At 36.1% G+C, this 11891-nt stretch overlaps 4 non-coding genes across 4 annotated transcripts; 3 read left to right on the top strand and 1 right to left on the bottom strand.

The window, feature by feature from the left end:
• Positions 1 to 6224: 6224 nt before the first annotated feature.
• Positions 6225 to 6336, bottom strand: LOC118564431. Its single transcript, XR_004931844.1, has one exon. It is a non-coding gene; the product is annotated as a U5 spliceosomal RNA (small nuclear RNA).
• Positions 6337 to 7185: 849 nt separating this feature from the next.
• LOC118564434 lies at positions 7186 to 7299 on the top strand. Its single transcript, XR_004931847.1, has one exon. It is a non-coding gene; the product is annotated as a U5 spliceosomal RNA (small nuclear RNA).
• A 287-nt stretch (positions 7300 to 7586) lies between these two features.
• Positions 7587 to 7700, top strand: LOC118564432. The gene has a single exon (XR_004931845.1). It is a non-coding gene; the product is annotated as a U5 spliceosomal RNA (small nuclear RNA).
• A 1165-nt stretch (positions 7701 to 8865) lies between these two features.
• LOC118564433 lies at positions 8866 to 8979 on the top strand. The gene has a single exon (XR_004931846.1). It is a non-coding gene; the product is annotated as a U5 spliceosomal RNA (small nuclear RNA).
• Positions 8980 to 11891: the final 2912 nt, after the last annotated feature.

Raw genomic sequence — 11891 nt, 5'->3', positions numbered from 1 at the left:
TTGGTTAAAGGCGGGGCATATTGCTGCGTCCAAAGCAAGAGCGGTTGAGCTCACAGTCGAACCAACATAAACACGGCAGCGCAGGAGGACACACATGTAGCCGCTGCTATCACATCTGTTTAGTAAGAATCCATAATACCTTCTTGTGCTTCCTCATAGCAGCTGCTGCTTACGTTTTAATTTTATCCCATGATTGGCTATAACTAACTTTTGGTATGCGGGCACTAGGTGTCACTTCGTCCAATCAGCTTGGAGAGTTTTGCTCATTTCCCCAAACAGATTCAATAGAAGCAGTCCCAGATTGATCATGTGCAGCACATACAGTGTTACACATGATCAATCTGGCTGACCATGTTACAAAATGAGAGCTTTCTTCAAAATCTCTAGCTGTATTTAGCCAAGGTAAATGAATGGCTCAAGTCTGTTTTTGAGTAAAAAGTCACCCTGCTTACTATGATGTCAAAATGGAGGTGAAAAACCATGGGTAATTATATAAAAACACTTTGCATTATAATTAACATTTCAGAATATTTAATGTTTTGATCGAAAATCTAATTTTAAAAGTAACAAAGGATCTCCATCGGCATCGGCTACATTTGCTGTATTGCCGAATTTGTACCATTCTTCAACTTCAGTCCGGGGCCATGGTAAATTATTCCAAGACTACAAATGGCCCATGGGCCGCACTTTGGACACCTCTGTAGCCAATCACAGTCCCTATGAAATGTATGCAATGGTGTGTCAGCTAACTTCACATCCTCCGCTCATGAGGATATACAGAAAGGAAGGATAACCTGACATTGCTGTATTTTTTATTTTTACTATTTTAAACAAAATTACATTTCTGGGCTGTTTTGAACTGTGGCACTCAAGAGAGACAAAGATCAGAGGAAATGTTTAAACATTACCAGTCCCAATGAAAAATCAGAATAAGTAAATATAAGAATTATCAAGATAAAGATGGCCTGGTTGTCATAAGATAACATGGCAAAATTAACGTAACTCAACACTTCACCATGTCCCCACCTGCACAAATTATTTCATATCAGATTAGTGTCTTACATACTGTCATATTTCCTGGAAGAGCGAATTAATGTTTTTTGGACATAATCAGGCCAGTGTTTGGGCTAGATCTAGATCTAATAATAACTTAATGAACATTAATTAGGAATCTATTCTCTAAATCTAAGCAGTCTGAGAATAACGTCTTTATTCATTCTCAATAACTGGCCAAAAAAAAAGAACAGAAAATCTTAACAATGTCTGTTAATTTTGTATAGTAGCCATGCTGGGTAAATATTAAATGTAGGCTTACTTTGATGGAGTATAAAGGTGAGGCGTTTTGAAATAGATGCTGCTTGTCAGAAGTCCTGTCAATAGTAAAATGGAAGTATTCTTACCTTGCTGGCAAAAACAGCAGGATTTTCCTTTATTTAGACCACTGACAAATCTGTTACACGAGTAAACTTTAAATGGTCACATGCTTCACCGGCAACACTGTCACTGGCAACCGTGCTGATCCATAAAGTGTTTGGTTGCATAAAAACTCTTCATTTGTATCATAATTTCTTATCTCTATCCCGAGCAGTGAATAGGCGAAAGGTGGGTACACCCTGAACAGGACCACTGTTCAGGGTGTACCCACTGCAACACTAGGCAGTTTTTCTTTGAATTTTAGCATTAAAAGAAGACATGTGTTCTTTTAGACAGTCTATGCAGAACTATGTATTTCTGTGAAATATTTAATGAAATGCAGGACTACAACACTGTGTATGACCACGACTTTCATTGAGTTTTAAACAAACAGCAGCCATATTGGATTTTAAGGTCAGAGATTTAATGCTCTGTCTTTTCTATGCTGAGATTTAATTTCAGAATATTTAATCTCTAATTTGTCAATTTGCAACAGCAAACTTTTGATTTATGGGTAAAATTGAAAGAACAGTTAAACCACATATTTTAACCCAATAAGTAATTTCAATGGATAACAAATAGTTTATTGTGTTCTTGGGGGAAAAAAGCCCCTGTCTTGTTTCACAATGTCCTCTCATTGCCTTTGTACTAGTCCTCAATATAATTTCATTGCCTTAAGTAGTTTATTTTATGGTACCATCTGGGTAATCCAGATTTTATAGAAGAATTAGGGTACTATGAAAGGAAAAAAGCCAGAGGCTGAACAACAACTTTTGGTTTATGTTCTGTTTGTCCAGTCAGCTATCTTTTATCTAAAGAAATTAGCCTAATCTCGTAAAATGAAGCAAAAGCAACCAGAGTCAGTGCTTGTTGTAATTGGTGATATTTTCTTCCAATAATGTCATCAGAAATCAAACTAAATTAAAAAAATTTATTAAAAAGCTCCTTGTTTAATCAGTCAGCTAGGTTTATCCTACTGGTGTTATTTTGCTGGTTTTTGGCTGCAAAGGGTAAACAAAAACTGTGTTGTAAAGTATGTGTTCTATCATTTAATAATCCACCCATCCATCAATCCTCCTCTTCCGCTTATTTTAGATCTTGTGCTGGACACATGTCTGGAAGGAGATGTCTCTCTCCAACTGATTCTGTGGTGTTCCCAGACCAAAAGGGTTGTAGAGTTCCTTTAGGTAGTTCTGGGTCTGCCCTGGGATCCCCTCGCTGTAGGATATGCCTGGGAAACCTCCAAATAAAGGCCCCTTAGAGACATCTGGATCAGACGTTTAAATTACCTCAGCGGACTCCTCTCCTCTATCTGTAAAAATCAGACATTTGACTTGGTGGAGTCATTTCAGTTCATCCATTCAGCTTGAAACTTTGATATTCTGACTTCTGAGTAAAGATGGAAGGTATCATAGGTCTAGTATTACTAAGGCCACGTGCACTTATGTGCAGCTGGTCCAACTGAAATGAGGAATAAGCTTACCCTGCTATCTCACATCTTTTACAGTGTTATTTCCAAAAGCAATAACCCTGAAAAATTATCTCTGGGTTTTTTATTTTTTTCCGATTGTCTCAAAAAGAATTTACCTAGTGAAAGGTATAAGAGGCAAAGGCAATTTTGAATAAGCAAGACATTCTGCTCAAATATGAACAATATATAAATAGATGCAATGGTACAATGGATTTTTGTCAAATTATGATCACAAACGTCAGTGTATTTCATTGTTATTTTATGACATTGACTTGTACAAAGTAGTGCATAATTTTGATGTGGACAGAAAAGGAACTGTGGTTTAAAAAGCGGTTTTCAAATGCAAATCTGAAAAGTGTGGACTGCATTTGTATTCAGGCCCTGATACTCCCAAATAAAAAGCCAGTGGAACCAGTTAGCTTCAGAAATTGCTTAATTAGTCAATTCTAGTCAAGCACAAGGCTTATTGTTCAATTGAAAACTGAAAGAGAGGGGCACACCCTACCAGGACATGGTCGTCAGCCTAAACTGACAGGATATCAATCAGAGAAACAGCCTTTCCCCTTGTTAACTCTGGAGACGCTGCAGCGATCCGTAGCTCAAGTGAAAGAATTTGTTGACAGGACAAATATTACCCATGCATACTACAAATCTGGCTTTTATGAAAGAAGGGCAATAGGAAAACCACTGTAGAAATAAAGTCCCTTAAGTCCCATTTAAAGTGTGACACAAGCCATATAGATGACACAGCAATACTTGTGTCTCAAATGTGTTTTGGCCAGATCAGACTAACACTGAAAATGTTGTTGGGACGGAAAACTAACACTGCATCATATACGCACCATCCCACTTTAAAACATGGTGGTGGCAGCATCATCCTATGAGCTTAACAGAAAATTGTACCAGCAGGACAATAACCCTAAACATCCAGCCAGAGCTACAATGGTATAGTTTAGATCAAAGCATACAATGTGTTAGAATGGCCTAGTGAAAGTCTAAATTCAATTGGGAATATGTGCCAAAACATAAAAAAACAGGTCTTCACAGTCGTTCGCCAAACAATCTAGCTAGCTTGAAACGTTTTAGAAGGAGGATTGGGGGGAAAAAAAAGTTTAGTCTCTATAACGAACAAAGCTGTTGGAAACATCCCCCCCAAAAGATTTGCAGTGGCAATTACAGCAAAAGGTGGTTCTACAAAGTATTATATATTGCAAATGCATGCTGCATTTTTTAAAGAATTTTATTTATGGTAAAAAGAAAAGAAAAATCCAAACCACGTATCCTTTTCTTTCACCTCACAAACATACTCTCATTTGCGTTCATCTTTACCTTAACCTTTTTTTTTTTTTTTTTTTTTACTTGACAAAATGTGAAAAAAGCTGAAAATGTATGGATATTTTTGCAAGGCTCTGCACAAGCAAAGTAATGATTGCAGTTTCTCAGACCTACAAACGCGTCAAAAATCCTCCCCAGTTATTCCTGAGCTTTATTTTGAAGCCTAATGTCAGAGCTTCCTGTTTGATTTAGCCACTCTTGGGATGACCTGATGCGGTTCCTCTTCAATATTAACCATATGAGCCGCCCCCTCTTTCCTTCCTCCACCTTCCTACCAGCTCCAACATCACGTGATTTGGGCAAACCACAGGAGGAAAGGCCCGGAATTACACTTAATGGGGTTACTGCATGTGTCAAGAGACCTGGACCCTCAGCATGCTTTTTTTTAATGGGAAATAACTCACGTGCTGTACATGTGTTGATGGTGAAGGATAATAAATGCGACGGAAGGCACTGAAATATAATTGTACCTAAATAAAAGCAAAGATAATCTACCATAATTTTTTCTATTTATTTATGTAATTCCAATGCACAACATATGTCATCTGCAGGCACTTTATAACGTCAATTCAATCAAATAATACAGAGAGACTGGTAAAAAAGTTTTTGATCTAAGGAAAGTCAGGAGATTTCATAGTGTTGACTTGCAGCATTCACTCCTGAAAGAGCAAAGGCTCCTTGGCTTCTTGGTTCTCATCCTCCCAGTTAAAGTTAAACCCACCTCATTGTGAACGGTGGCACTTGTGTTTCATCATCTTCCACTCTATGATAATCTTGAGCCTTAGTGGTTTCCGGGTTGACCCTGAACAACATAGCCAGTTTCCTTAATTTTAGGCTAACCATTTGGGCCACCTTCCAGAACTTGGCAAAGTGACAGTGAATTAACTTGGACTTACACAGTTGTGCAATCATGGAAACTGCAGTTTAGTAATGGCTTCAAGAGAGTGTCACAGCTTTTGTAAATCTTAAATTCTCTTCCTGGGTCTTCATTGGGTTCTTTGAACTCTCCCATCGTTGTGATAAGTGTTCAATTCAATCAGTGGTGTCAAACAAGCTATTTTTATGCTGGCAAGGAGAAACTGTCAGCTCCACTCAATCACGGTTACTTACAACAAATGGATAGGCCTCAGCCTTGGCAGGTTAAAAGTCATTCACTCAGCACCCAGCACCATTGGTTAAAATATTTAGGCAAACATATGGAGACGTTTAGCCTGTATAAGTTTTGACCCTGTCTAGAGTGGCAAAAACCCAACAATAAATGCATGGCTTTTCACCAAATTCTTGTTTTATTTATTTTTTTCTTCCAAAATTCATATCCACGATCAGTGTATGTAAACTTCTGGCTGGAAAAATACCAGGATATGTAGTCCCAGTATAGGTGAAACCAAAGCACAGCAACTATTTAACAAATATGTAAACAGTTTTGATTAAATAACTAACATTTCTTCCTGAAATGAAGAAATGGGGGTCAGATTGTTTGCCATTACCCTCTTTAACGTAGAAAGTATTTGTAGATCAGTGCTTCTGTGTCGTTTTTTCAGGGTGTGTCTTCTCAAACCCCCAGTCAGTAGTGGCAGATGGCCGTTCACACTGAGCCTGGATCTGTAAGAGGGGAGTTTTCCTCTCCACTGTCACTACATGCATGCTCGGTGTGAGGAATTGCTGTAAAACCATCGACAATGCAGATGACTGTCCACTGTGGCTCTATGCTCATGTAAGGCTTCTGCCTGATTGAGAGTGTTAGTGAAATTGTATGGTATGTAGATTTATGGAAAAAAATCAAATTTAAAACTGGTAACCTGAGTCTTTTTTTGTTTTTCTTTTTAAAGTTGTATTATCAAATGATTAGACGTTATACAATACAAAAAAAAATCACTTTTGTATTCCCTTCGATCAAGTATGTATTACAACAAGGCATTATAAGTGGATGTTCACCTCTAATTTCTGAAGCAATCCTAAGATTTAATGAGAATGTTTCGTGATTTTTATTGGACAGTGTTAGGTGGCCCCGTTTTCACAGGGCATCAAAAATTGAGACAAACTCTTATTGTTCCTCTCCACGGAAATCTTTAGTAAAAGGCGAAAGATTTATACGATCTGAAGAGAAACAAGAGTGTATGCCTTCTTTATATGAAGCGGACCCATATATTCACAGTTACTTCAGTCTGACTGACGGTCTCAAATAGAATTAAATCAAAACACACAGAAAGCAAATAAATTAACCCATAGAACATGCGACAACTCTTTCATATAGGTTTCATCTAGTTTAGCATCAAAATAATCCATGTTTATTGGATCAGATCACATTTTTCAAAGGTTTTGGCGCAATGCATGACGGGATTTTGCTGTCTCCACCCCGTCCCTCGCGTCTTTTGTGACGCGAGTTGAGGGGGTTCATTCACCTGGGTCTAAAATTGAGGAAAATATAATTTCCTATAATTGAAAGCGGTGGTTTTTAATAATGGGTTTCTCTCCGTTTTGTTATTAATATTCCTGCTTCTCCGTGAGTTTTTCAAACACGCGTCCCCATAAACATGACGGTGAGGGCGGGGATAATCCACAGTGACGTCATCTAAACGCGAAATCGATCTATCTACCATAAATAAGACAAGATGTACCTTTTTTGATCCCAAAATTGGGGAATTCTTGAGCAGTAGCAGCATAACATATAGTAAAACAAGCTAAACAGAAGACCTAAAAATATGAAGTGGAAGTATCATCTAAAAAGGTCTATACATTCCTACATCATAATTAGATCCTATATTAGTGGTAATTGTGCGACAGAAATTAAAAGTCATGTGCAAATGCTCCAACATGCAAACGAATCAGTCCAGTGGCAGTAATTATTGAGATATTGTTGGTTATTTAATTTGCTTTCCGCGTGTTTTGATTTACTTTTTTCTGAGACCGTCAGTCAGACTGAAGTAACTGTGAATATATGGGTCCGCTTCATACATAGAAGGCATACACTCTTGTTTCTCTTCAGATCGTATAAATCTTTCGCCTTTTACTAAAGATTTCCGTGGAGAGGAACAATAAGAGTTTGACTTAATTTTTTGATGCCCTGTGAAAACGGGGCTTCCTTACACTGTACAAAAAAAATCATAAAACATTCTCAATAAACCTAAGTTTGCTTCAAAAATTAGTTGTGAGCGTTCACTTATTATACCTAGTTGTAATACACACTTGAGAATCGAAGGGAATACAAAAGTGATTTTTTTTGTATTGTATGACGTCAAATCATTTGATAATACAACTTTAAAAAGTAAAACAAAAAAAGACTCAGGTTATCAGTTTTAAATTTGATGTTTTTCCATAAATCTACATACCATACAATTTCACTAACACTCTCAATCAGGCAGAAGCCCTACACGAGCATCTCTTTAGATCGTATAAATCTTTCGCCTTTTACTAAAGATTTCCGTGGAGAGGAACAACAAGAGTTTGTCTCATTTTTTTGATGCCCTGAGAAAACGGGGCTTCCTTTCACTGTCATAAGAAAATCAATATCCGAGTTAGTACAAATCTTATTTGACTTCTATGTTTCGCATAAAACATGCTTTATCTTTGTTGATACTGATTTTCCACGCGTATGGCAATATATAGGTTAATTAAGCAATATTGCTTTATTATCAGACGTAAAATATACCAATTTATGCATTTATCAGTTGAAAGTCAGCAATAGTTGTCAAAGTGTAAAAAGCTTTATTATGAATTGGCTAAATATTAAATACATAAAATGATGAAACTGTTTCAAATCCAGATATGTATCGTATCTCGAAGCCACGCTATGACAGGGTATGAAATTTAATATTTTTTACTGTTACTCTCCAAGGTAATCTCTAAGAAAAGGTGGAAGATTTATACGATTTGAACATAAACACGTGTACACAAAACACGCGGGAAGCAAATTAAATAACCCACAATATCTCAATTATAATTATTACTGCCACTGATTCGTTTGTATGACATTTAATTTCTCTTGCACAATTACCACCAATGTAGGATCTAATTATAGGATGTAAGAATGTCTAGACCTTTTTAGATGATACTTCCACTTCATATTTTTAGGTCTTCTGTTTAGCTTGTTTTACTATATGTTATGCTGCTACTGCTCAATAATTCCCCAATTTTGGGATCAAAAAGAGTACATCTTGTCTTATTTATGGTAGATAGATCGATTTCGCGTTTAGATGACGTCACTGTGGATTATCCCCGCCCTCACCGTCATGTTTATGGGGACGCGTGTTTGAAAAACTCACGGAGAAGCAGGAATTTCAGTAACAAAACGGAGAGAAAACCATTAAAAATCACCGCTTTCAATTATAGGAAACTATATTTTTCTCAATTCTAGACCCAGGTGAATAAACCCCCACAACTCGCGTCACAAAAGACGCGAGGGACGGGGGGGAGACAGCAAAATCCCGTCATGCATTGCGCCAAAACCTTTAAAAAAATGTGACCTGATCCAATAAACATTGATTATTTTGATGCTAAACTAGAAGAAACCTATATGAAAAAGTTGTCGCATGTTTTATGGGTTATTTAATTTGCATTCCGCGTGTTTTGATTTAATTCCATTTGAGACCGTCAGTCAGACTGGAGTAACGGTGAATATATGGATCCGCTTCATATATACAAGTCATACACTCTTGTTTCTCTTCAGATCGTATAAATCTTTCGCCTTTTACTAAAGATTTCCGTGGAGAGGAACAATAAGAGTTTGTCTCAATTTTTTGATGCCCTGTGAAAACGGGGCTTCCTTTCACTGTTCAAAGAAACCAAAATGAAATATTATTAACAATATTGAAACTAGATCATACCGTTCCATTAATTACTTAGTCGTAATACACGCTAAAGTAACGAAGGGACTACAAAAGCGATTTTTGTATTGTATAACGTCAAATCATTTGATAATACAACTTCAGAAAGTGAAACAAAAAATCAATTTTTTGATGCCCTGTGAAAACGGGGCTTTCTTCCTTTGTTATAAGAAAACTGACTCTTGAAATAACATTTACCATACGAAACCTATGTACTTATTTGAAATATTTCAGCTCTATCAATACTGAATTATGCTCAAAGCAATATAAGGATTATTCAAGCAATTTTGCCCTTTTATCAGACGTGAAATTACCAGATGAATGTCAGCAATAGTTGTCAAAGTGTAAAAAGCTTTAATATGGATGGGCTAAATATTAAATACATTAAATAATGAAACAGTTTCAAAGCCAGAATGGATCGTATCTCAAAGCCACCCTTTGACAGGGTATGAAATTGAATCATTAACTGAATAATTCTTACTGTTACTCTCCAAGATAATCTCTCAGAAAAGGTGGACAAATTATACGACTTGAAAATAAACGCATGTATGACTAGAAAGCTGCGAAGTAGGGTTTTATATTTACGGCTACACAAGTCTGAGTGTCTCACATGTGATAAAAACAAGCCCCACACAAAGCAAAGTAAATAATTTGTAGAAATGCAACAATTCTCTACAATAGTTGTTTCTAAATTGTCATAATCCAAGTTTATTTGTTTTTTTAAAATATATATATATATTTTGACGAAATACATGATGGGACTTTGCTTCCTCTCCCCGAACTTCGCGTCACAAGACAAACAAAAAGCTTTGTATATTCTCCTGAGTTTAGAATTAATCGAAAACATAATCGTCCATAAATGAAAGGCATTTTATTTTATATCACTCTTTCTCTGTTTTGTAACTGAAATCCATCCATTTATTTGCCTACTTTACCCACAATTCTCAAGTACTACTCACAATTCTTAAAATACTGACTTGCAGGCATAGCTTTAACCAAACGCTAGGTGGCGTTATTTGTCGCAAATCATTCAGAACACCAGAGTAATCCCTTTTTGGTGAGGGAAAATATACACAAAAGATAAATAATAGCGTAAAAGCCAAACAAACGATAGTAAAACACAGTTTAGTTTGTATTAGATGGTACATTCTGTTGTTATTATATCCATTAATAAGCTATTATCAGTTTACTTGAGATCACTCAAGTGCATGTCTGAGAACCTCTATGCTGCAAAATTAGTAAAAGTTGCATGTAATTAGCTTAATAAGGAGCATATATATATATATATATATATATATATATATATATATATATATATATATATATATACATCCCTTGAACCTTTTTTACATTTGTCACCAGACACTTTTGTATATTTTGTTGGCATTAATGTAACAGACCAAGACAAAGTAGTAAAACATTTACACATCATACAGGCTTTTTCAACATTTTACTTTACAAACAACAATCTGCATGTATTTTTATTTATCCTTGTTGATGAAAACTTTGTAGAATTACATTTTGTGGCAATTAGAGCTGGGGAATGGATATTCCCTAGTACAGTAGTTCTGCGCATCCAGAGACAAAACTTTGCACTTTCTTGTTTGCTAAATACCACAAGTTCAGTCAGATTGAATGGAAAGCATCAGTTTTTGTGTTCTTTTAAAAAGGCTTAATATGATTTAGACCTGAACTTTAAATGGTCCATTTTAAACAGGAATATGCTTTGATCTAAACCATTCCTTTACAGCAGTGGCTGCACGTTATCGATCACTGTTGTGCGAGAAGGTGAACTTCTGACCCAGCACATTATATTTGCTCCTAATTAATCTAATTACAAAGCAACTTTTAATAATTTTGCAGCAGAGAGGTTCTCAGACCTGCACTTAAGCGATCTCGAGTAAACTAATAATAGCTTATTACTGGATAAAATAACAACAGAATGTACCGATTTATACAAACTAAGGCTACTGTGTTTTACTAACGTATTTAGATTCCTCCATCTTTCCATCATTCAACTATTTTTCTGCATGAGGAAAACCTCCCCACAGGATGATGCTTCCACCACCATGTTCTGTCATCCAGAATTCCTGTTTTAAAATATTTCATTTGTTAAAATGTCATTTTGAACACATAATTGCACAGATATACCCACCAGCGTCCTCAGACTATAGCTCATCATGGCCGATTGTTTCTGGGTTTCAAAAGAGTAGCAGTTAACAGTGGTGATCATGCAAACAAACAAGTAAATTCTTAGGTATATAAACAAAATATTATAATTCAGTATGTTTTTCAGGAAGAAAATCACAACATTTAAAACATGCAGAGTGAACTATAAAACATTTTCTAGCATTAATTAAATCCATTTTGCAGCCAGTATTCAGATTAAGTAAGAAAAAAAAAAAAAACAGGACACAAGCTGTTTCTATTACATCAGTGATACGTTGATTCTGAATTACTTGAACTACGTTGATACTCAGACATTTTGTCTTGAAATTCACTTGAGTTGTCTTTCTGTGGAGCTGTTTGGGGTTCAAATCCCTTTACGATCTAAACCATGGGGGCCAAACAGTTGGAAAGTGAGAGAATTAGAAGAATTTAAGACTAAAACGAGGAGTCCAAAGTTCTGCTTGGAGGACATTTGTGGCCCTCGGAAAGATTTTGTGTGGCCCCTGGCTACAAGTCTAGTTGCTGAGAACAACCTGTGGCAATTGACTCAAAAATGTCACAAGTTATGTCTTTCTTTCTTTCAGTAAGGCAGAAGTGTGAGATCCGGTTTATATCATATGAATTACACATTCATTTTCTACAAAAATCACACTAATTCATTTCTTTTATTAAAATATTTC

This window comes from Fundulus heteroclitus, chromosome 10 (assembly GCF_011125445.2).
Source record: "Fundulus heteroclitus isolate FHET01 chromosome 10, MU-UCD_Fhet_4.1, whole genome shotgun sequence".
NCBI lineage: Eukaryota > Metazoa > Chordata > Actinopteri > Cyprinodontiformes > Fundulidae > Fundulus > Fundulus heteroclitus.
The sequence above is the reverse complement of the archived record's forward strand: the minus strand, read 5'-3'. Positions and strand labels throughout refer to the sequence as shown.